The following is a 25984-nucleotide window of genomic DNA, read 5'->3' as shown; positions in this document are numbered from 1 at the left end:
TCAAATGTTCAACAATGATGTATGTTGAAGATTCACCCTTTGTATTTTTGTGATTTTCTTTCCCTGCTGAGTTTATACAGTACGGTTGTTGCGGGCGCCACCTATTAGTGGGTTCTTGGCTGCTATGCGGACACCCAGCGTCACACCAGCACCTGCTGATGTGACACTCACATCAGCTGGCAATTTTATATGCTGGCTGTTGTAGCTCAGGGTGGCGTGCGCTGCTTCCCATGCTGGATGCGCCGTCATTACTATTGACGACGCTCCTGGCTGGATGGCGCACATGCGCACCGTGAGCATTCGGCCAGTCCGGATGACGTCATGTCGGCGTAGCCGATTGGATGATTACGGACGGGACGTGCACACAAATAGGACGGCGTCCTATCATGGTGTGCATCTCACTCCAGCTACAGGAAGACACCACACGTCGGAAGCCCCTTTTTTTCTCTACCAGATTCAGGTACTTTCACCTCTATCTAAGCACCAAATACAAGGGACCCACCTTTGTTACATGGATCTTTTGCAGGCTAAGATCTTATATAGCTGATTCTTTTCCTTGTTCTCCCCTGCATCCTAGGTTAAAGCAATACTAAATTACCTACTGGGATACTGTGCCTGTTGGCACCCATTTAAATACCTGTAACTATCTGAGCTTTCCTGCTGGATCCATGTACACATAGAGTAGAGTGACAGACATAACCATCTGGTATCCCTAAATAAACATTGGTGAGTGCTTTGTACTATTACCGTGGCCACTTCACCAGTATTTTAGATCTATAGATCATTATTTTTTAAGTTAGTTGTTCTCTTTCTAGGAATGTGTCTGTGTAAGAGATAGTACCAGTTTATATCCATCCCGATGTGTGTGGATATACCACACTGCCGGCTCCCCGGTTCTTCCTGACCTGTGGACTGTTTTTTCATGATTTTAAATATGTTCAAGATGTGAGTGTTCTCTTTATATTCCCCTTGGTTCCCTTTCCTTTTTTCTCTTCTTTTTTCTCCTCCCCCCTCCTTTTTTTTTTCCTCCCCCCCCCCTTCCCCTTCTTTCCCCTCCCTTTCCCCTTCTTTCCCCTTCCCTTTCCTCCCTTCCCTCCTTTCCCTTCCCCCTTCCCCTCTTCCCCTCCCCTTCCCTGGTTCTCTCCCTTTCATTCCCTTCCCTTCCCTCCCTCCCTTTCCTCCCCTTCCCCTCCCCCCTTTTTCTTCCCTTCCCCCTCCCCCTCCCTTCCCCCCTTTTTTCCCCTCCCCCCATCTCCTCTTCTCCTCTCCTGTTCCAGATCATTGGGGATCTAATAATATATAAAATTAAAATATACTCTATGAAGTCTTTTCACTTTGTCACATTTTTCAGTTACTACCTAATATTATGTTGTGTACGCCCCCATAGCAGCCTTTCATCACCTCTTTGGTTTGAGCCCCTACACATCACCGCACTGTTTTAACCAGTATGAATTTCTCTGAATTTATAATATACGGCATCACTGTAGGTGCCAGTTTTTATGGTTTTATATATTAATCATTTATATGTTATATGTTATGTATTTTGATAGCCACAATGTATATTGTTTCACTCTTGAAGAAGTGTGATGACACGCGAAACATGTCGAGCATCGAATATCTACATGACATGAACTAATCGATTGCGGACTTGCTATCTAGCCATCTTCTCGGACCGTTTGCTATTTGGGGTGGTTATCCAGATGTCCGAAGAATTCTGTACCTAGATGGTGTTGTATAGCTATCGCTTTAATACATATATACATGATTTGTGGTTTTTAATCAATGTCTTTTTTGTTATATATTTTTCAAATTTAATAAAATACTTTGTTATAGATAATCTTTGTTAGTCGTGCCTAAAAAGTCCAAAGTCCCTCCTTTTTGCTTTTTGAATACAAATTTGTAGGACGTGGCACAGGTATATTTTTTGTGTATCCACGGTACCACTCCGTGTCACGATACATTTCTAGTTTTGCATCTATAGTGAAGTACCGTTTGGCAATAGATTTATTGCGCATACAAAAATGGATAATTACAAAAAGCAAGATAAAATCAGGCATCAAATGTTAGAGAGCTGTAAACACAAAAGTGCCCCTCATATCGTGCGTTCCACCGATAACCGGAAATGATGTCTGCTAGTCTCGGAACCGGAAATTACGTCAAAGCATTTCACCCTCCTACAGGGCATCTTTAATGACCTAATTTCCAGTTGACAAGGCTGTTAATAAATACAAATGGGGAGACACCTCCAACGTAATGAACCAATCAGATTAAATGTTGCGGGCATCTTGTCGATAGGACAAAAAGTGTCGCCTTTATAGTCAGAGCACTTGCAATAGATGGGCCATATTATCGGTTAGATAAAAATTGGTATAATTCCTATACGGTTACAAAGTTTTATCTGACGTCAGTCCAGGTTAATGCATTAAATAACATGAGACATAAGCTTAAATAGCTTGCAATTCTAAAAATTACAATTTTAATAATACATTCTAAAAATACTAACTATAAAGAAAATAATAAAGATGAAATAAAAAACAAAATAAAATAAAAATAAAAATAAATGAAATATAAAAATAAAAAGAAATGAAAAGAAATAAAAATAAAAATATTATAAAATAGTATAAAATAAAAATAAAATAAAAATGAAAATATTAATAAAAATAAAGATGAAAATGAATTAAAAAAATATAAAAATACTATACAAAATATAATTACCAGTTGGACAGAAAACAATTTAAATCCAATTCGATGTTTAACCCCAATGGACTCATCATTCTAAGATGATGGATCCACTGGGTTTCATTACGAGAGATGGTTACCTCCTCTCCAATGGCCCTCAATTTTGTCTATGCCACAGAACTCAAACAACTCGGATCTCTTCCATGGAAGAGACTAAAGTGGTTAGACAAGCTGTGGTGCTTAAAACCTTTTTTGAACCTATTCGCATGCTCATGGAGTCTTACTCCCAATGGTCTAGTGGTTCTACCCACGTACTGAAGTCCACATGGACAGGAAAGAAGATACGCAACGTGTGTAGTAACACACGTAATGAACTTTCTAATTTTAAAAGACTCACCAGAAGAGTGTGCTGTGAAATGTGTAGTCTTCCTCACTCTATGTTTGGAAGTCCTATACAATACACACCTTCCACAACTAAAAAAACCCACTTGATCCAAAAAAAGTGCATGTTTTCTTGGGGGGTCTATAACGTTAGGTGCTAATTTTAGACGTAAAGTAGGAGATTTGGTATAAATGAACTGTGGTCTACTTATGAATGTTTTATTTAAATCAGTATCCTTCAGCAGCAGATGCCAATGTCTACTAATTTTTTTCTACTTGTTTGTGTTGACGAGTAAAACCTTTCATGAAAGCAACACCAAAATCCCTCCCACTGGCTTGTTTCTTTTTAAACATATCCTCTCTTTACATATTTCTTACCTTTAGCATAGTTTTGGTTAAATCTTTAGATTTGTAGCCTTTTTCCTCAAATCTATCAGATAAAATCTTTGCCTGTATATCAAAATCTATTCTGGCACATGCTATGTTTTACCCTCACAAATTGACTTTTAGGAATTGCACTTAACCATCTTGGATGGTGGCAACTGCCTAATGGGATGTAACCATTTCTGTCCACTTCCTTAGGTTTTGGTGAACAGTTGATGATCATCCTTCAAATTTGCTAAATCAAGAAAACTGATACTTTGTTGTTCAAATGTTGCTGTAAATGAAATCACATATCTATTATCACCAATTTTATCCAAGAACTGTAAAAAGGAATCCTGTGTTCCTGCCCAGATGATTTTAATATCATCTATATAGCTATAGTGTTTTTAAAATTTGAACTGGGGTATATCTTCACTAAAAATAGCTTCTTTCGCCCAGTGGCTCATGAATAGGTTAGCCACCGAGGGAGAGTACTTGGCCACCATGGCTACCCCTTTCTTTTGCCTAAAATACTGTGCATCATGCCAAAAGAAGTTATGGCTCATGGCGAGATCCAAGGCATGAATCAAAAAATCTTTTTGTTTATTCTTTATATTAGTGCTATTCAGGGCCCACACAACCGCTTCAATAGCATGTTGCTGTTGGATGTTAGTGTATAAAGAATTAACATCAATGCTGGCTAGTAGACATCCCTCATTAACCTCTACCTGCTGCAATAATTCCATAAGGTTCCTACTATCTTTTAGATAAGCTTGGCAGTTCTGCGCCAAAGGCTGTAGGAACTGATCCAAATATTCACTCATTCTGGCAAACAATGAGTCCACCCCACTAACAATGGGTCTACCCGGTGGTTTGGAAGGGTTCTTATGGACCTTGGGTAATTGATAGATTATTATTATTATTATTATTAATAAACAGGATTTATATAGCACCAACAGTTTGCACAGCTCTTTACAACATAAGGGCAGACAGTACACTTACAATACAAATAAATACAGGAGGATTAAGAGGGCCCTGCTCGTTAGAGCTTACAATCTAGAGGTAATAACTGCGGGGGGGGTGAGCTGATGGAGAAAATAAAAAAACAATTGTTAGGTGTGGGTAGGGTAGGCTTCTCTGAAGAGAAGGGTTTTCAGGGATTGTCTAAAAGCTAATAGAGTAGGCGATAAGCGGACAGATTGGGGTAAGGCATTCCATAGGATTGGAGAGGCTTTGGAAAAGTCCTGGAGGCGAGCATGGGAGGAGGTGATGAGGGAGCTAGAGAGCAGAAGGTCTTGAGAGGAACAAAGAGAACGAGTAGGTTGGTATTTAGGGACTAGGCTAGCAATGTAGCTGTGGGCTAAATTGTGGATGGCTTTGTATGTAGTTGTTAGTATTTTGAATTTAATTCTTTGGCTGACCGGAAGCCAGTGGAGGGATTGACAGAGAGGGGTAGCAGAGACAGAGTGATTGGTAAGGTGGATGAGTCTGACAGCAGCATTCATGATGGATTAAAGAGGTGATAGACTATGTAGAGGTAAACCAATGAGAAGGGAGTTGCAGTAGTCGAGGCGAGAGATGACCAGCGAGTGAATTAAGAACTTTGTTGTGTCATTGGTTAGAAAGGGGTGTATTTTGGAGATGTTGAGGAGGTTGAGGTGGCAGGATTTGGACAGTGATTGGACATGGTGCTTGAAGGAAAGTTCAGAGTCCAGGACTACACCTAGAACCTTGGCATGTGGGGATGGGCTTATAGTTGTGCCATCGATTTTAACCAAGAGATCAGGGGAAGGGGCATATGGGGGAGGAAAAATTATAAGTTTGGTTTTGGATACATTGAGTTTGAGGAAGTGGTGTGACATCCAGACTGATATATTTGATAGTAAATTAGTGATACGTAAGGAGACAGAGGGAGTGAGCTGAGGGGTAGAGAAATAGATTTGGGTGTCATCAGCGTAGAGGTGGTATTGGAAGCCATAGGATGCTATCAGCTGACCCAGGGAGGAGGTGTAGATTGAAAATAGGAGAGGTTCAAGAACAGAAACTTGGGGGACCCCAACTGAGAAAGGAAGAGGAGAAGAGGAAGTAGAATTGTAGGAAACGCTAAAGGTGCGTTTGGATAAGTAGTAAGAGAACCAGCGAGGAGTACAGTCACGGAGACCAAAGTCGTGGAGTGTTTTGAGGAGGAGGGAGTGGTCAACCGTATCAAAGGCAGCAGAGAGGTTCCAGAGTAGGAGTACAGAATAGTGTCGATTGGTTTTGGCCGTTAGATCATTTGTTAGTTTTAGGAGAGCAGTTTCTGTGAAGTGTTGAGGACAAAATCCAGACTGAAGGGGATCAAGAAGATATCCATATCTATATTGAAGATATCAATATAGATGACTGGTACCCTAGGGGCATCAGGCACAAGATATCTTGCTTCCTTTTTGGTGACAATACCTTTGTCTCGTGCATTTTTGACCAATCGTATCAACTTTGCTTTAAATTTGTTAGTTGGATTACCTCTCAGTTTTTCATATGTTTTAGCATCATTGACAAGTCTGTTTAGTTTTGCTAAATAGTTTGATTTATTGAGAATGATTAAATCCCCCTCCTTTGTCAGCCACTCTAATAACAATCTGTTTTTTTTTTTTTTTTTTCAGAGATCTGATACTCCTTTCTATTGAATTTTTAGGTCTACTAGGTTTAATTTGTAGGTTCTCTAAATCTTGCTGTAGTAAAGCTCTAAAAACCTCAGTAAAATGATTATTTCAATTTTTAGGGTTAAACACCGAATTGTTTCTTAAATTAGTGTGATCATAATAAGGCTCCATAATTAGCAAAAATAAAGGCAGGAATAGAGAGGACACCTTCTTGGAGATGTCTTCCCTCTGACAGCTGGCCCCAAATGAACCTACAGTCTCATTTATATAAGAAAGCCATTTTGGGTGTACCAAGATGGCCGCCATTAGCTTCAATATGCTACTGCGCATGCGCCTTGACGTCATCCTGTGACTCTGCCCACCGAGCCAGCAAAGTGGTGCTCAGCAGCACGCGCGAAGCGCTGGCATACACACAGGAAGGGGGAATGCTGTTGCACCACGTGGGGACGCTGTCTGGAGCTTTTGGAGGAGAAAGGAAAGGTAAAAGTGAATCCTGCTCACATGTATAAGATGATACATGTCGCTAATGGGGAAAAACAGAGGAGGATAGCAAAGCTCCTGGATCCCTTAGTTTTTCCCCAAAAAGATCCACAGAAAAATGGACTCCCATACTTATCTGGCGCCTTTAGTAGCCCAAGTTATGGGACTCCATACTGCAGGAGAGCATGAACCTGCAATGGTCACATCATATGACGGTGAGGTAGGGCTGATCTGTGATCCTGCAGGAATGAAGACAGAAAATAGAATACCTGAGGGGGAAACAGCTTTTTTTTATAGAGTTTAAGTGGTCCTGTGGGTTGGACGAGGGCAGATCATCCAACCATTGGTATGCTGCCATTGAGGCACCAGGAAAGTATTATGTGTTCCTGCCCATCAGGTGCAATCACTTTAAACATACATGAAGATTGAAAGATACTGGTGGGTGTGTACTTCTATTGGGCATGTCAGTGTGCTAACAATACAACTTACCATATATAAAGGGCTGCAGTAGGGAAGTTTGTTTGGCCTGAGAAGATCAGGTCTTTTGCTGTGATTTGTGGGGGAGAAGGAATGATATTGTGCCTATTGACAAATGCCCAACTAGGGCTGTTTGTTGCTGAAATTCTTGTGCATTTTTTCAATCAAAAGTGGGTTTATGTGGCCATTCTGTCAATGCTGTGTGTGTATTGTTCCTGTCTGACCATGCAAATATGGTTTGGGAGCATGTGCTGACCTTCTACTCTTTGATCTCATTGCTTAACCATGTACAGAGAAATGCAGCTTCCAGCAGAACATGGTCACCAATGTATGTATGTGTGTGGATTTGTGAGGTGGTGGTGGGTGTTATATTTTGAACGTGTGCCTTTTTTAATATTATGTTTGAATGCTTTGTAAGAATAATGACTGTTAAGTATGTTTCTATAATTTTGCAGATAAAAATGTGATGTGTTATACACTGAAAGCTGTGTCTACTCTAAGGTTTACAAAAACATATTTGGGGGGCACACCCTACAATGCGTTTAAATTCAAGATGGTGCTGCTATAAGACCAACAAACAGTACAAAACATATTACAGCACACACATTCAAGAATGACATTTCATGCAAGGCTAGTTAAAAACACCTGAACATATTAAAAAAAATACAGGGGTTTGGTCACACTATATGGTCATATAGTGCTAAGTCCACTTACTGTGACAAAGTACCCCGAAATGTAATTCTTGAATGTGTGCGCTGTAATATGTTTTGTACTCTAATGCCCCGTACACACGATCAGACTTTCCAGCAGACTTGGTCCGACAGTCTTTCCACCGGACTTTCCGGCAGACTATCTGAACGGACGGACTTGCCTACACACGGCCGGACTTTCCAGCAGACTAGGTCCACCCGTCTTTCTGACAAACTTTCGCTGGAGTTACGGCAGACTTTCAGAATGAAGGGACTTGCCCACACACGGACAAGTCCCTTCATTTTGAACGTGACTCGGGTACGACGGGACTAGAAAAGGAAGTGAATCTCGCCGCTTTTATCGGCGAGATTGACACCTTGCGAGCCCTGTCGCGGGGCATACCAGGCCCTTAAATCTGGTATGGATTTTAAAGGGAACCCCCTACACCGCAAAAACGGCATGGGGTCCCCCCTAGAATCCATACCAGACCCCGATCTGAGCACGCAGCCTTGCCTGGTCAGGAAAGGGGGTGGGGACGAGCGAGCGCCCCCCCTCCTAAACCATACCAGGCCGCATGCCCTCAACATGGGGGTGGGTGCTTTGGGGGAGGGGGCACCCTGCGGGGCCCCCCACCACAAAGCGCCTTGTCACCATGTTGATGAGGACAAGGGCCTCTTCCTGACAACCCTGGCCGTTGGTTGTCGGGGTCTGCGGGCAGGGGGCTTATTGGAATCCGGGAGCCCCCTTTAATAAGAGGGCCCCCAGATCCTGGCCCCCCACCCTATGTGAATGAGTATGGGGTACATGGTACCCCTACCCATTTACCTAGGGAAAAAGTGTCAATAATAAAAACACACTACACAAGTTTTTGAAGTAATTTATTAGACAGCTCCGGGAGGGGTCTTCTTCTGGCTTCGGGGGTCTTCTTCCGACTTCGGGGGTCCCTCCGGTTCCTCTTCTCCCGGCGTCCAGTTGGTTCCTCTCCACTCTCTCTGGCCTCTTCTCCCGGTGTTCCAGTTCTTCTGCCGGCTCCTCTGCTGTCTTCATGCTGCTCTTTTGCCGACAGAGGCCCGGACTTCTGGGCTTCTTCTCTTCTTCTCTTCTTCCCATGTTGACACAACGGTCTCTCCGGCTGGAATGCTCTGTGAAGACCCCCCGAAGCTGTCTAATAAATTACTTAAAAAAACTTGTGTAGTGTGTTTTTATTATTGACACTTTTTCCCTAGGTAGATGGGTAGGGGTACTATGTACCCCATACTCATTCACATAGGGTGGGGGGGCGGGATCTGGGGGCCCTCTTATTAAAGGGGGCTCCCGGATTCTGATAAACCCCCACCCGCAGACCCCGACAACCAACGGCCAGAGTTGTTGGGAAGAGGCCCTTGTCCTCATCAACATGGGGACAAGGTGCTTTGTGGTGGGGGGGCCCCGCAGGGCGCCCCCTCCCCCAAAGCACCCACGCCCCATGTTGAGGGCATGCGGCCTGGTACGGTTCAGGAGGGGGGGCGCTTGTTCATCCCCACCCCCTTTCCTGACCGGCCGGGCTGCGTGCTCGGATCGGGGTCTGGTATGGATTCTAGGGGGACCCCACTCCATTTTTTTGGCGTAGGGGGTCCCCTTTAAAATCCATACCAGACTTAAGGGCCTGGTATGCTCCGCGCTCGCCGCAATTGGAAAATGTGTTTTTCCTATTGCAGCGAGCGCGAGATGCAATACCCTGCCCTTGCATCGTATCTGGTCCATCGGACCAGCATACAGACGACCGAGATGAACAGGCTTTCCGTCAGGAACTGAGTCCGGCGGACCAGGATTTGAAACATGTTTCAACTCTAGGTACGGCGGACTTTTGGGGAAAAAAAAGTCCGCCGGAGCCTACACACGATCGGATTGTGCGGCGGACTCTGGTCCGCCGGACCAAGTATGCCGGAAAGTCCGCTCGTGTGTATGTGGCATAAAGTTTAGACACATTTTAGATTGTAAGCACCTACGAGCAGTGCCCTTAAAACCCAATTGCTAACTGTTTTGCTAAATGTAGCACCATATATTCTGTATAATTTTTTTTAGGTTGTAAATGAATTTACATAATTTTGTTTCTGCTGGCAAAATAAAAGTACATTATTGAGTTTGTTGTTTTATTTTTTCTCTTTTCTTTCTTCTTTTAATTAGTTTTGGAGGTAGTGGTTTTGGGGAAGTGCAATATCTTTTATATCTTATACTTGCTATATGTAATTGTGCACCAAAAAAAGAATCTCTTCAGCACACCTGCAAGTAAATGATAAAGGTGGAATCTTTATATATAACAGCTGCGGAGAATTGCAGGTAATGAATTCAGCTGGTGGATAGGCAGTGTTGTATGTGTCAGCCCTGGTTCACATTGGTGCGATTTGACATGTCAAATCAGTGGCAATTACACCATTCTAATTGGTGCGGTACTACTGTACTACTTTTTGTGACTTCGGGGTGCGATTTTTATTGACATCAGTGCAGAAACCTTCACAGATGTCTCTGAAATTCCCCCCAAAGTCGGGGCTGAACTCATACGATTTACTCCCGCTGTCAGTGTGAACCAGGGCTCAAACTGGCCCTTTGTCTTTGTAATTCACCTGCTGCTATCCCAGGGACACCATTTCTTATCAAACTCCCTTAAGTTTACCTTCAAATATCATTATATGTATAAATACAGATTTGCATATTTGCAAATAAACAAAAATAAAAAAATTCTAATCGTGGTTGCGATCAAATATTCGCAGCTGCGATCAAAAGAGCGTGGTTTCACCTTCTGACCCGGAAATGAGTCATTGTACTTAACCGGAAGTTTCTGTGCTGGTCGGGATCTCCATCTAGGTGGACATGGCGAGGTCCCTCTTTAGCAAAGAGGAGGTGCTGCTGATTTGCCGGGTAAGTGTAGGATATGTACTTACTGGGGGTGGATGTGGTAGTTAGATTTGGTGTGGGTGGGGTTCATTGATTTGTTTGGCATCACCACACATTTGCTTCTGGCCCATGTGCACACATCACTTCCTGCATTTGTTCTGCTGATGTAAATCAGTAAGGACTATGCAAATATAAATGAGAGCTCCTTTCTATTAAAATATATATACGACTTGTTTCACAGTTGGGTGACTTTTCCAGCAAATTTGAACCTCCGAGTCGCATGACAAGTTGTACCCCAATTCTCAATGATAACCATTCATACCTGTGCTTCTTCACGTTGCAACAACTTTAAAGTAGTCCCTGTACTACTTTGGTGTGACTTTCATGTGACTTGAGGTACATAGGGTGCAATATTACAAAGGCATTCCCAGAAGTTGCAGCAGCAAAGCGGCAGCAAAATAGTGTGACTTTCAAGTCGCAGCAGTGTGAATGAGATTTATGCATAATACCTTTGAATTAGGCACTATTCTCACTTGTGCATTCTGCAAGTGGGTAAAATTCGTCCCTGCACTACTTTGGTTTGACTTTGACGCGACTTGAGGTCAATATACAGCAAGATTACACAGGCATTGGTCGCACAAGTGCAAATGGGGCCTAATTCAAAGGTGTTATCAATGAATCTCATTAGGTTCCTTTCACACTTGGCTGACTTTTCATACAACTTGAGGTCCATAAGGGCCCTTTCACACGTGCATGACCTGAAAGTCTCGCGATTTTGCAGCACTTTTTGCCACAAATTTGATGTGATTTGAAGCAATGCCAGTGTAATCTTGAGGTCTATGCACGCAGGAGTTGCAGGACAAGTCACACAAGTGTGAAAGGGGCCTTAGGGCCAGGTCACATTGCTGTGCTGTCCGACATCGGATGTGATTTGCCTCGCACAGTAAATCACATGCGATGTCTGTGTGATGCAAACTCAGCCACACAGATTGTATGGTTGAATTTGCATCGCATTTGGACCAAACTCACACAGTACCCTTTTTTGGTCTGCAGCAAAATCAGATCGCATGGGTGTTGTCTGAATTTGCAGTTTGCTCTGTGATAGGCAAACAGATTTGGGGGTGTCATTAGCTTTCTACTGACACTCCCAGCAGTTCGCATATGGCAGTGTGAACTGCCTGTGAGTTGTATGCAATGCGGGAACCCACACTGGATTTGCAGGGTTCCCTCAATGCTCCAGTAGGTAATTGGCCCTGACCCTAGGTTCACACCTATGCATTTTTTAGTGCTTTTTGCAGTTATCAGAAACACTCTACAGTCCATTTAACATGGTTTCCTATAGTACTAGTTCACATCCATGCGTTTTGCAGCCAGTGCGTTTTTGGAAATGATTGGGGACTTTTTTCACATGATTTGCGGGTAATAGATTTCAATAGAACTGCACCAGAAATTCAACTGGTGTGTTTGTGATGTGATTTTTGATGTGTTTTGTGGTTATTATTTTAACACTGTATATAGCTGGTTGCTAACTGGGGGGCTGGGAAGCCAGCTGTCGCGTCCATAACAACCAATGAATCTTCAGCTGTTAGTGGCTTCCCCACTGAAAGTAAAAAAAAATGCCAGCCAAAAAAAATTGTAAAAAAACTACATGGGGTCCCCCCAGGTCTATACCAGGCCCTTCAGCTCTAGTACGGATTCAGAGGGGACCCCCTTATGCCAAAATTTAACAAAAATGGTGTGGGGTTCCCCCCAGTCCATTACCAGGCCCTTTGGGTCTGGTATGAATATTGAGGGGAACCCTGCATCAAAAAAAAATTGCGTGGGGGTCTCCCCAAAATCCATACCAAGCCCTTCAAGTCTGGTGTGGATATTAAGGGGAACCCTGCACCAAATTTTTTTTAAAAAATTGGCATTGGGTCCCCCCAAAATCCATATCAGACCCTTATCCAAGCACGCAACCTGGCAGGCCACATGAAAAGAGGAGAGACAAGAGAGCACCCCCTCCTCCTGAACCATACCAGGCCACATGCCCTCAACATGAGGAGGGTGCTTTGGGGTCCCCCCAAAACACCTTGTCCCCATGTTGATAGGGACAAGGGCCTCATCCCCACAACCCTTGCTCGGTGGTTGTGGGGGTCTGCGGGTGGGGAGGCTTATCGGAATCTGGAAGCCCCCTTTAACAAGGGGTCCCCAGATCCCACCCCCCTATGTGAATGGGTATCGGGTACATTGTACACCTTACCCATTCACCAAAAAAGTGAAATGTGACAAAAAACAATAGCCAGTTTTTGACAATTCTTTTATTGTAAAATAGCTCTGAGTGGTCTTCTCCCCCGAGCTGTCTCCTGCCGTCATCTTCTCCCGGTGCTGTCTCTCTTCCTGCCATCTTCTGTCACTGTCTTCTTTCGCCATCTCTCCCACCACAGCCTACTTCTCCCCCTGCCGTGTTCTTCCTCCCCCGCCGTCTTCCTCCGTTGTGTTGTCCCCGCTGTTTGTTGTCTCTTACACAGCCAGGGGGCGTGACCATCTGTTGATGTCTCACAGAAAGCCCGTGCCCTTTTTTACAGAGAATAAAGGGGTGGGCTCTGCATGTGACGTCAATGGATGGTCATTGGGTATGTCCAAGCTTAAACCGTCAAGCTCTCCGAATGACATCTGTCAAAAATGCAGATACATTGGCCCCAGAAATTACAAGGATAGTGAATCTATCTTTAAAACTAGGGGCCGGTCCAATACGACTGAAGCATGCCATTGTCTCCCCCTTGTTGAAGAAGAGCACACTCGACCCTTCTCGGCTCACTAATTTCAGAAGTATATCTCATCTTCCCTTTCTGGCGAAGATCCTGGAGCAGGTCGTCTTTCAACAAATGAAAAGCTTTTTCGAGGGCAACGACCTGTTCCATGACTCCCATTCGGGATTTAGGCTGGGATGTGACACTGAACTGTCCGCACTCGATATACACGAATGCCCGTTAAGGGTAAAGGATGTGGAGGGGTTGGCAGCCTTGGCGCTGCTCGACCTCTCCGCAGCCTTTGACACTATCGACCATCAAATTCTGGGAGACCGCATGAAACCTTTTTGGATGTAGTGGCACTGTCCTCAGTTGGATCAACTCCTTTCTCACAGATAGGACCCATCAAGTGCGGATGAACGCTTGCAGCTCGCCAATGGAACCACTTCTCTATGGAGTCCCGCAGGGCTTGGCATTGTCGCCCCTGCTATTCAACTGCTATATGCGCCCACTCGCTGACATTATTGCTACACACAAATTAGCATGCCAGATCTATGCAGATGACACGCAGATCCTGGCTGACGATGACGATGGGCCAAATTTGCACCTACAACTGAGAAATTGACTCCTTCATATACAAAAATGGATGGCCGATAACAAGCTAGGCCATCACCGAGGTGATGCTGGTGGGTCCTCAATCAACCACCAATTTTCTCTTAGCCTGGCCCACTACATTCTGCCCCATCCCAACTTCGGCAAAACAGGTCAGGAATCTAGGTATTATCTTTGATCCCTGCCTGTCATTCATACCTCATGCAAAACTCTGTATCAAAAACTCCAACTTCTATATACAGAGACTCCGGAAAATTACAGATCTATTTTACGAAAACTGGCTAACTCTTGTACAGGGCCTTGTGCATTCCCAGTTGGATTGCTCTAACGTCTTTTTTCTTGGACTTACATTGAAGTGGCAAAAAAATTGCAAGCAATTCAGAATCAAGCTACTCGCCTGGTCTCCGGAAGCGCCAGAACAGACCACATCTCTCCCATGCTGGAAAAACTGCACTGGCTTCCTATTGCCAAGCGAGTACTATTCAAGGCAATGTGCTATATTTATAGGGCACACAGGAAACTGGGCCCAATTTATTTGTCTGAATGGGCCCCTCATCATGTACCATCAAGACCACTCTGATCGGCCAACTTACTTCTCACAGAACCGACAATCAGCAGACTAAAATTTACTGGTAACAGACGCCTGGTTACAAATGGCAATGAGCTGTGGAACTCCCTTCCAGCATCTCTAAGGTCCTTACCCTCCCTTCTGAGTTTCAGGAAGGGTTTAAAAACCTTCCTCTTTACCCAGGCCTACGGATAATCTGATGAAGAATAGAAATCGTGCAAAAAACATGGAATTTGTATGCTCTTTTTCCTCCCCTATCTGGAGGGTTAGTCGCCCCCCCGGTTCTTCTCTGTTTTTACTCTACCTCTTTCATATTGGGCACCCTAGGCTCCTTTTTTTAACATTCTTTTGGAAATCTAGGAATTGTCAAAAACCGGCTATTGTTTTTTGTCACATTTCACTTTTTTGGTGAATGGGTAAGGTGTACAATGTACCCGATACCCATTCACATAGGGGGGTGGGATCTGGGGGTCCCTCCCGCAGACCCCCACATCACCAAGCAAGGGTTGTGGGGATGAGGCCCTTGTCCCCATCAACATGGGGACAAGGTGTTTTGGGGGGACCCCAAAGCACCCTCCCCATGTTGAGGGCATGTGGCCTGGTACTGTTCAGGAGGAGGGGGGTGCTCTCTCACCCCTCCTCTCTTCCTGCGGCCTGCCAGGTTGTATGCTTTGATAAGGGTCTGGTATGGATTTTGGGGGAACCTCAATGCCATTTTTTTTATTTTGGCGCAGGGTTCCCTTTAATATCCATACCGGGCCTGAAGGGCCTGGTATGGATTTTGGGGTGACCCCCACGCAATTTTTTTTGTTTTGATGTGGGTTTCCCCTTAATATTCATACCAAACCCAAAGGGCCTGGTAATGGAGTGGGGGGAACTCATGCTGTTTTTTTCAATGATTTTCATATATATTGCCAGGATCTGACAATACATTACAGCTGTGAGCAGTTTTAAATTACATTTTTTCCTTTAGAAATGTCATTTTGCTGTGGTACTGTTCAAAATATGGGAAATATGCTCTACTTTACAGGCATACTAAGGACACCCCCCGGCATGATATTTAATGTTATTGTTTCACTTTAAGCATTATTAAAATCACTGCTCCTGAAAAAAATGCAGTTTTGAAAACTTTTTTTTGCATTGATACATGTCCCCTGGGGCAGGACCCGGGCCCTCATACAGTTTTTATGGCAATAACTTGCATATAAGCCTTTAAAATGAGCACTTTTGATTTTTCATGTTCGTGTCCCATAGTCTTTAATGATGTTTGCACAAATTTTTGGCCTGTTCGCAAGTTCTAATGTGAACCGAACCGGGGGTGTTCGGCTTATCCCTACCCAATGGCACATGAGCATGGTTGGTACCATAATATTAATGCCTCAAATGCAAAACATCATTGTATAGAATGAAAAGAATCAAACATTAGTAATAGTATTTTCTACGTATGATTGTGCTCAGCTCCGTAGTGTAGTGGTATGCCCTGCTACCTTCAAAGGTTCTAGCCATGGGTTTGAATCCCACCAATGGTATCACCTCCTGAAAATGTACCTTGTACTCAGCAGCATAATTAGCGAATGCACATCAGTTTGGTTTATTCCATCATTTTAACTCTTCAAATGCATGCATTGGTATGTAATTATTCAATAATATTATGGTGTGGAATTCCAAAAATCTAGCTATTCAAAAATCAAGGAAAAAAATGGCATAGGGCCCCCACAGTGCATACCAGGCCCTTTGGATCTGGTATGGACTTTAAGGGGAATGTCACGCATTTAAAAAACAAATGACAAAAGGGGTCCCCCCAAAATCCATACCAGACCCTTCAGATCTGGTATGAATATCAAGGGGAACCCTGCACCAAAATTTGAAAAAAAAATGGGGTGGGGTCCCCCCAAAATCCATACCAGACCCTTATCTGAGCATGCAGCCTGGCAGGCCGCAGGAAAAAAGGATGGGAGCAGAGAGCACGCCCGCCTGAACTGTATCAGGCCACATGCCCCTCAACATGGGGAGGGTGCTTTGGGGTCACAACCATTGGGACATGGGCCTCATCCCACAACCCTTGCCCGATGGTTGTGGGGGTCTGCGGGCGGGGGGCTTATCAGAATCTTTAACAAGAGGGCCCCCCAGATCCCACCCCCCCATGTGAATGGGTATCGGGCACATTGTACCCCAACACATTGACCAAAAAAAGCAGTGAAATGTGACAATAGCCGGTTATTGACAATTCCTTTATTAAAAATGTCTTCTTCTTTCCCCCGCTTCTTAGTGCAGGGTTCCCCTTAATATCCATACCAGACCTGAAGGGTCTAGTATGGATTTTGGGGGGTCCCCTACGCCATTTAAAAAATAAATGGCGTGGAGTTCCCCTTAATATCTATGCCACTCTCGAAGGACCTGGAATGGACTGGTGGGGGAACCTATGCCGTTTTTTTCTTTGATTTTAACTCTATATTGCCGGGAACTGGCAAATCATTACAGCCGCAAGCAATTTTAATTGAAAGTGAGAACGTTAGATTTTGCAGGTTCGAGCCCCATTTACTTCCACAATTCGAACATATGATCTGACAGGCATTTTTGCCAGCAATAGCGCTGCTTTCCATTTGCATTAGCGCCCAGTTTCTGAGAGTTGATGTCTTAATTGGCTTTAATTGGGCGCTATTTTCTGGGACTGCAGGATCATTTTTCGTTTAGTGTGCATCTAGGGATAGTTCAGTGTGAGTGTAGTGCAACCATTCATCTTTACATTAGTGTGAATTTAGGGATAAATCAGTCATTGTGAGTGTAGTGCGACCACCATTCATCTTTACATTAGTGTCAATGTCGGATTAGTTCAGTCAGTGTAATGCCGTGTACACACGAGCGGAATGTCCGACAGAAAAAGTCTGACGGGAGCTTTTCATCGTATATTCCAATCGCGTGTATGCCCCATTGGACTTTTTATGTCGAAAATTCTGACAGACCTAGAAAGAGAACATGTTCTAAATTTTTCCGACAGAACCAATTCCTATCAGGAAAACCGTTCGTCTGTATGCTGTTCTGACGTACCAAAAATAACGCATGCTCTGAAGCAAGTACGAGATGGAAGCTATTGGCTACTGGCTATTGAACTTCTGTTTTCTAGTCCCATCGTATGTGTTGTACGTCACCGCATTCTGGAGGTTTGGAATTTGGTGTGACCATGTGTATGCAAGACAGCTTGAGCGGAATTCCGTCAGAACTTCCGTCAAAAAAACCTTCAGAGTTTATTCCGATGGGAAAACCGGTCGTGTGTACAGGGCATTAGTGTAGTGATTATTTAACCACTTGAGCCCCGGACCATTATGCTGCCTAAGGACCAGAGGTCTTTTTCCAATTTGGCACTGCGTCGCTTTAACTGCTAATTGCGCGGTTATGCAATGCTGTACCCAAACGAAATTTGCGTCCTTTTCTTCCCACAAATAGAGCTTTCTTTTGATGGTATTTGATCACTTCTGCAGTTTTTATTTTTTGCGCTATAAATGGAAAAAGACCGAAAATTTTGAAAAAAAATGATATTTTCTAATTTTTGTTATAAAAAAAATCCAATAAACTCAATTTTAGTCATACATTTAGGCCAAAATGTATTCGGCCACATGTCTTTGGTAAAAAAAATGTCAATAAGCGTATATTTATTGGTTTGCGCAAAAGTTATAGCGTCTACAAACTAGGGTACATTTTCTGGAATTTACACAGCTTTTAGTTTATGACTGCCTATGTCATTTCTTGAGGTGCTAAAATGGCAGGGCAGTACAAAACCCCCCCAAATGACCCCATTTTGGAAAGTAGACACCCCAAGGAAATTGCTGATAGGCATGTTGAACCCATTGAATATTTATTTTTTTTGTCCCAAGTGATTGAATAATGACAAAAAAAAAAAATATTTACAAAAAGTTGTCACTAAATGATATATTGCTCACACAGGCCATGGGCCTATGTGGAATTGCACCCCAAAATATATTCAGCTACTTCTCCTGAGTACGGGGATACCACATGTGTGGGACTTTTTGGGAGCCTAGCCGCGTATGGGACCCCGAAAACCAATCACCGCCTTCAGGATTTCTAAGGGTGTAACTTTTTGATTTCACTCTTCACTGCCTATCACAGTTTCGGAGGCCATGGAATGCCCAGGTGGCACAACCCCCCCCCAAATGACCCCATTTTGGAAAGTAGACACCCCAAGCTATTTGCTGAGAGGCATATTGAGTCCATGGAATATTTTATATTTTGACACAAGTTGCGGGAAAGTGACACTTTTTTTTTTTTTTTTTGCACAAAGTTGTCACTAAATGATATATTGCTCACACAGGCCATGGGCCTATGTGGAATTGCACCCCAAAATACATTTAGCTGCTTCTCCTGAGTATGGGGATACCACATGTGTGGGACTTTTTGGGAGCCTAGCCGCGTACGGGGCCCCGAAAACCAATCACCGCCTTCAGCGTTTTTAAGGGCGTGAATTTTTGATTTTACTCTTCACTGCCTAACACCGTTTCGGAGGCCATGGAATGCCCAGGTGGCACAAAACCCCCCCAAATGACCCCATTTTGGAAAGTAGACACCCCAAGCTATTTGCTGAGAGGCATGGTGAGTATTTTGCAGCTCTCATTTGTTTTTGAAAATGAAGAAAGACAAGAAAAAACTTTTTTTTTTTTTCTTTTTTCAAATTTCAAAACTTTGTGACAAAAAGTGAGGTCTGCAAAATACTCACTATACCTCTCAGCAAATAGCTTGGGGTGTCTACTTTCCAAAATGGGGTCATTTGGGGGGGTTTTGTGCCACCTGGGCATTCCATGGCCTCCGAAACTGTGATAGGCAGTGAAGAGTGAAATCAAAAATTCACGCCCCTTAGAAAGCCTGAAGGCGGTGCTTGGTTTTCGGGGTCCCGTACACGGCTAGGCTCCCAAAAAGTCTCACACATTTGGTATCCCCGTACTCAGGAGAAGCAGCAGAATGTATTTTGGGGTGTAATTTCACATATTCCCATGGCATGTTTGAGCAATATATCATTTAGTGACAACTTTGTGCAAAAAAAAAAAAAAAAAAAAAAAAAATTTGTCTCTTTCCCGCAACTTGTGTCGCAATATAAAATATTCCATGGACTCGACATGCCTCTCAGCAAATAGCTTGGGGTGTCTACTTTCCAAAATGGGGTCATTTGGGGGGGTTTTGAACTGTCCTGGCATTTTATGCACAACATTTAGAAGCTTATGTCACACATCACCCACTCTTCTAACCACTTGAAGACAAAGCCCTTTCTGACACTTATTTTTTACATGAAAAAGTTTTTTTTTTTTTGCAAGAAAATTACTTTGAACCCCCAAACATTATATATTTTTTTAAAGCAAATGCCCTACAGATTAAAATGGTGGGTGTTTCATTTTTTTTTTTCACACAGTATTTGCGCAGCGATTTTTCAAACGCATTTTTTGGGGAAAAAACACACTTTTTTAAATTTTAATGCACTAAAACACACTATATTGCCCAAATGTTTGATGAAATAAAAAAGATGATCTTAGACCGAGTACATGGATACCAAACATGACATGCTTTACAATTGCGCACAAACGTGCAGTGGCAACAAAATAAATACATTTTTAAAAGCCTTTAAAAGCCTTTACAGGTTACCACTTTAGATCTACAGAGGAGGTCTACTGCAAAAATTACTGCCCTCGATCTGACCTTCGCGGTGATACCTCACATGCATGGTGCAATTGCTGTTTACGTTTGACGACAGACCGCCGCTTGCGTTCGCCTTAGCGCAAGAGCAGGGGGCGACAGGGGTGCTTTTTTTTTTTTTTTTTTTTTTCTTTATTATTTTTTTGCTTTTTTATCTTATTTTTAAACTGTTCCTTTCATTTTTTTTTTTTTAAATCATTTTTATTGTTATCTCGGGGAATGTAAATATCCCCTATGATAGCAATAGGTAGTGACAGGTACTCTTTTTTGAAAAAATTGGGGTCTATTAGACCCTAGATCTCTCCTCTGCCCTCAAAGCATCTGACCACACCAAGATCGGTGTGATAAAATGCTTCCCCAATTTCCCAATGGCGCTATTTACATCCGGCGAAATCTAAGTCATAAAATGCTCGTAGCTTCCGGTTTCTTAGGCCATAGAGATGTTTGGAGCCACTCTTGTCTCTGATCAGCTCTATGGTCAGCTGGCTGAATCACCGGCTGCATTCTCAGGTTCCCTGTTGAGACAGGAGAGCCAGAGAAAAACACGGAAGACGGTGGGGGGGGGGCATTCCCTCCCACGGCTTGTAAAGGCAGTCTAGAGGCTAATTAGCCGCTAGGATTGCTTTTACATGAAAGCCGACCGCTGGCTGAAAAGAATGATACCAAGATGATACCTAAACCTGCAGGCATCATTCTGGTATAACCACTCAAAGTTGTGAATGGCGTACCTGAAGACAAAAAAATGGTTAACAATAAAGCACAGTAAACAATAAAGTATAAATAATTACATACCTGAAAAACAAACATGATAAAACATAATAACAATAACAATAACAATAACAATAAAACACTGCAGAATAGAATACAGTAAAAAAAGAGCAGAACAATAGAGAGAGAGAATAGAGAGAGAGAACAATAAAACGACAACTATTTTTTTTTATTTTATATATATTTTTTTTTTACACTTTTTTTGTAACTAACTTTTATAACTGTAACCGGTTCCAGGTTCGGGTCTCTCAAAATGCGATGGCATCTTGGGAGACCCTGTGAAAGTGTGCCTAGTCTGTGCAATGCTGTACCCTACGCTAATACTCAACTAGTGAATGGTAGCGTTCAAAACATTCACCAATGCAAAGACCAGGATTGTCAGGACAGGAGGGACAATAATAGCGGGTGTCACGCCTATATCCGCGTTTGCTGCAGACACAACATCTTTTTGGGGGGGGTTCGTTGGGTAGGGGTACTCGGGAGCACATAAAAATGCCTCTCATGCAGCCGACTGCATTTCGTTGGGGGATGTGAATGGGGGAAGTACGGGCGCTGCAGAAGTGGTGGGTTCCCAATTAGGATTGGCGAATGCAGCAGGAAGGGCACTATGGGCACGACGGGCCTGTGTTTGTCTTTTTGGTGGCAGCGGGACACTACTTGTGCTTGTCACCTCACCAGCTTGAACTGCACTTATGGGACTCGCCACGTCACCAATTGTTACTGCAGTGCTGGTTTGACTACGACCGGGGTGTACTAGGCCGCTGGTGCTTGCCAGTTCAATAAAAAGCTTCCAAAAAAACTGTTAGCGATCGCAGGGATCTGGCCTGACTCTGCGAACGCTGCAGTTATGCGTTTAGTGTTTTGTAAGTGACAGTGATCGATCGATACTGCACTTGGGTGGGCTGAACTGGGCCGGGCGGAGGGGCAAAACGCAGGTGCTAGCAGGTATCTGGGTTGATCCCGCTAACACTGCGTTTTTGGGAACCCTAAACTGCTGGGGACGCTAGTATAGATCTGATCTGATCGGATCAGATATTGATCCGTTCAGATACTATACCACTAAAGGAGGCGTATGCTGCGTGCGTGGGTGTTAGTGGTACTGGCGCTAACCTGACGCTGCCTGGGGCCGGTGCTTGCTAGTTCACCAAAATGCTACCAAAAAAACTGTTAGCGATCGCAGGGATCAGGCCTGACTCTGCGAACGCTGCAGTTATGCGTTTAGTGCCTTGTAAGTGTCAGTGATCGATCGATACTGCACTTGGGTGGGCTGGGCTGGGCTGGGCCGGGCGGAGGGGCACAACGCAGGTGCTAGCAGGTATCTGGGCTGATCCCGCTAACACTGCGTTTTTGGGAACCCTAAACTGCTGGGGACGCTAGTATAGATCTGATCGGATCAGATATTGATCCGATCAGATACTATACCACTAAGGGAGGTGTACGGTGCGTGCGTGGGTGTTAGCGGTACTGGCGCTAACCTGACGCTGCCTGGTGCTTGCTTGCCAGTTCACCAAAATGCTACCAAAAAAACTGTTAGCGATCGCAGGGATCAGGCCTGACTCTGCGAACGCTGCAGTTATGCGTTTAGTGTTTTGTAAGTGACAGTGATCGATCGATACTGCACTTGGGTGGGCTGGGCGGAGGGGCAAAACGCAGGTGCTAGCGGGTATCTGGGCTGATCCCGCTAACACTGTGTTTTTGGGAACCCTAAACTGCTGGGGACGCTAGTATAGATCTGATCAGATCAGATATTGATCCGATCAGATACTATACCACTAAGGGAGGTGCGTGGGTGTTAGCGGTACTGGTGCTAATCTGACGCTGCCTGGGGCGACGCATATCACCGCCGGGCGATCAGGGGGCTAAACCTTTATTAGGTAATAAACGGCGGGTGCCCTGACACTATAAAAAATAAACGAACTAACCTGCGTCACCCGTAACGGTTATACGGTGATCAGTGGTGAAAGGGTTAACTAGGGGGCAATCAAGGGGTTAAAACATTTATTAGGTAGTATATGGGGGTCCCTGTCACTATAAAACGCTGACGGCGAACCTAAATATTTACCTCACTAACTAGCGTCACCAGCGACACTAATACAGCGATCAGAAAAATGATCGCTTAGCAACACTGGTGACGGGGGGTGATCAAGGGGTTAAAACTTTATTAGGGGGGGTTAGGGGGGTACCCTAGACCTACAGGGGGGTAATACTCACTGTCCCAACACTGTAACTGTCACAAACTGACACTATGCAGTAATCAGAAAAAAAAAAAAAAAAAACCTGCTGGTGTCAGTTTGTGACGGGGGGGGGGTGATTGGGGGGGGGATCGGGGGGCGATCGGGGGGGGGATCGGGGTGTTTTGTATGCCTGGCATGTTCTACTGTGTGTGTGTGTGTTGTGCACTCACATTGATGTCTTCTCCCCTCGGCGCTGGAACGGAAACTACCGAGCCGAGGGGAGATGACATCATTTCCTTTGCTGCTGTTTAGCATACAGCAGCAAAGGAGTGTTCCCATTGGCCGGCGGCGATCGCGAGGGGGGGGCCACGAACGGATGGCCTCCCCCTCATCTTGGATCGCCGGGGAACAGAACGGGACCGCTTCGGGCACCGGGGGGGGGTCCGATCGGACCCCCCACCCGCGAGAGGCAAATCACGTACATGTACGTGATTTTGCCTGCCCGTGCCGCCTTGCCGACGTAAATCAGCGTTAGGCGGTCCTTAAGTGGTTAACACAGTTTTCTTTTCTGTGCATTACTGCAAGTTTAACGCCATATAGTTCTATGCATTACTGCAAGTTTAACGCCGTATATTTTATTGCGTTACTGCAAGTTTAACGCCATATAGTTTTGTGCATTACTGCAAGTTTAACACCATATAGTTCTTTGTGTTACTGCAAGCTTAACGCCGTATATTTTATTGCATTACTGCAAGTTTAATGCCATATAGTTCTGTGCGTTACTGCAAGTTTAACACCATATAGTTCTGTGCGTTACTGTAAGTTTAACGCCATATAGTTCTATGCGTTACTGCAAGTTTAACGCCGTATAATTTACTGCGTTACTGCAAGTTTAATGCCATATAGTTCTGTGCGTTACTGCAAGTTTAATGCCGTATATTTTATTGCATTACTGCAAGTTTAACGCTGTATATTTCACTGCATTACTGCAAGTTTAACACTATATGTTTCATTGCGTTACTGCAGGTTTAATGCCGTATAGTTTTGTGTGTTACTGCAAGTTAAACGTCATATAGTCCTGTGCGTTACTGCAAGTTTAATGCCATATAGTTCTGTTCTTTACTGTAAGTTTAACGATGTATAGTTCAGCGCATTACTGAAAGTTTGACTCTGTATATTTCATTGCGTTACTGAAAGTTTCACGCCCCATATTTCATTGCATTACTGCATGTTTAACGCCATATAGTTCTGTGTGTTACTGCAAGTTTAATGCCATATAATTTTGTGTGTTACTGTTCGTTTGAGCAGTATATTGTAGTATATTATAGTGTATCCGTGGCGTGTGTCTGTGTCGTTAATACTCAAATTAAAGTGCACCAAATACCACTTTCCACTGATTAAAGTGCATCCACGTACACATTTACACATCTTTATTACATTTTGTTAATAAGTACCACCCACTCCCCCCATCATGTTTGGGAAGACAGCAAGGAGAGGCAGATGTACCCAAGGGGGCCAGCATTGTATGTGTCCACAGATGAACATGGTCAGTCCTCAGGCAGGGCATAATTTCCTCTGTATAGTGATGTTGCCCATACTATCCAGCCACAGGATGCAGAGGAGGTGGTGGACTGGCTTACTAAAGGGTCCTCATCCTCTTCATCCTCCGTCACCCAAGCAGTCTAGTGCGCAGTCCCCTGCAGCTACCAAAGTGGCAAAACCTGCCTCCTTGTCACAGCTATTCCTGCCATAGCCCTAGCATCAGGCATGGAGGAGTCAGCAGGAGTTACAGGCAGGTCCATAAATATTGGGACAATTCTAATCTTTTTGGCTCTATACACCACCACAATGGATTTGAAATGAAACAATCAAGATGTGCTTTAACTGCAGACTTTCAGCTTTAATTTGAGGGTATTTACATCCAAATCAGGTGAACGGTGTAGGAATTACAACAGTTTCTATATGTGCCTCCCACTTTTTAAGGGACCAAAAGTAATGGAACAATTGGCTGCTCAGCTGTTCCATGGCCAGGTGTATGTTATTCCCCCATTATCCTATTTACAAGGAGCAGGTAAAAGGTCCAAAGTTAATTTCAAGTGTGCTATTTGCATTTGGAATCTGTTGCTGTCAACTCTCAATATGAGATCCAAAGAGCTGTCACTTTCAGTGAAGCAAGCCATCATTAGGCTGAAAAAACAAAACAAACCCATCAGAGAGATAGCAAAAAAATGCTTCAGAACTCATTGGACGGCGCTTCACAGTGCAGATGGACAATGACCCGAAGCATACTGCAAAAGCAACCAAAGAGTTTTTTAAGGGAAAGAAGTGGAATGTTATGCAATGGCCAAGTCAATCACCTGACCTGAATCTGATTGAGCATGCATTTCACTTGCTGAAGACAAAACCGAAGGGAAAATGCCCCAAGAACAAGCAGGAACTGAAGACAGTTGCAGTAGAGGCCTGGCAGAGCATCACCAGGGATGAAACCCAGCATCTGGTGATGTCAATGTGTTCCAGACTTCAGGCTGTAATTGACTGCAAAGGATTTGCAACCAAGTATTAAAAAGTGAAAGTTTGATGGATGATTGTTAATCTGTCCCATTACTTTTGGTCCCTTAAAAATTGTGAGGCACATATACAAACTGTTGTAATTCCTATACCATTCACCTGATTTGGATGTAAATACTCTCAAATTAAATCTGAAAGTCTGCAGTTAAAGCACCTCTTGTTTGTTTCATTTCAAATCCATTGTGGTGGTGTATAGAGCCAAAAAGATTAGAATTGTGTAAATGTCCCAATATTTATGGACCTGACTGTATGTGAACACAGCATCAGCCACTTGCTCCT

Source organism: Aquarana catesbeiana, linkage group LG01, assembly GCF_042186555.1.
Source record: "Aquarana catesbeiana isolate 2022-GZ linkage group LG01, ASM4218655v1, whole genome shotgun sequence".
In the NCBI taxonomy this organism is placed as follows: Eukaryota; Metazoa; Chordata; class Amphibia; order Anura; family Ranidae; genus Aquarana; species Aquarana catesbeiana.
This window is presented reverse-complemented; position numbering follows the sequence as displayed.